Raw genomic sequence first — 363 nt, forward strand, 5'->3', positions numbered from 1 at the left:
AATTTTGGCTTCCTTTTGCAGTCCACGTCTCTAGAAGGCTGTGGTTTAACCAAGGATAGACTTGCACACAGGCTCCATGACTTGCACGACAAGTTTGTCCCTGATCTACCAAACGCGTTGCGCGGCTCAGCGCGTCCATCAGCAGGAATCTCGGATTATATATTTCAAAACTTTGAGTCTACCCTTTTTTATTTGTTAAAGATGATATATGTGATATCTGAAGAAAAACTGACAATATGTTAATTGTCATCCAGACTAAATCATGTTCAGTACCCACACTTGGTCATCTACGCAAGCGAAGGATGTATCTGCCTTACCATCACCAGCAAAAGCAAGGCAAAGTTTTGGTGGGTGTGTATGTGT

This window comes from Tigriopus californicus, chromosome 4 (genome assembly GCF_007210705.1).
Source record: "Tigriopus californicus strain San Diego chromosome 4, Tcal_SD_v2.1, whole genome shotgun sequence".
NCBI lineage: Eukaryota > Metazoa > Arthropoda > Copepoda > Harpacticoida > Harpacticidae > Tigriopus > Tigriopus californicus.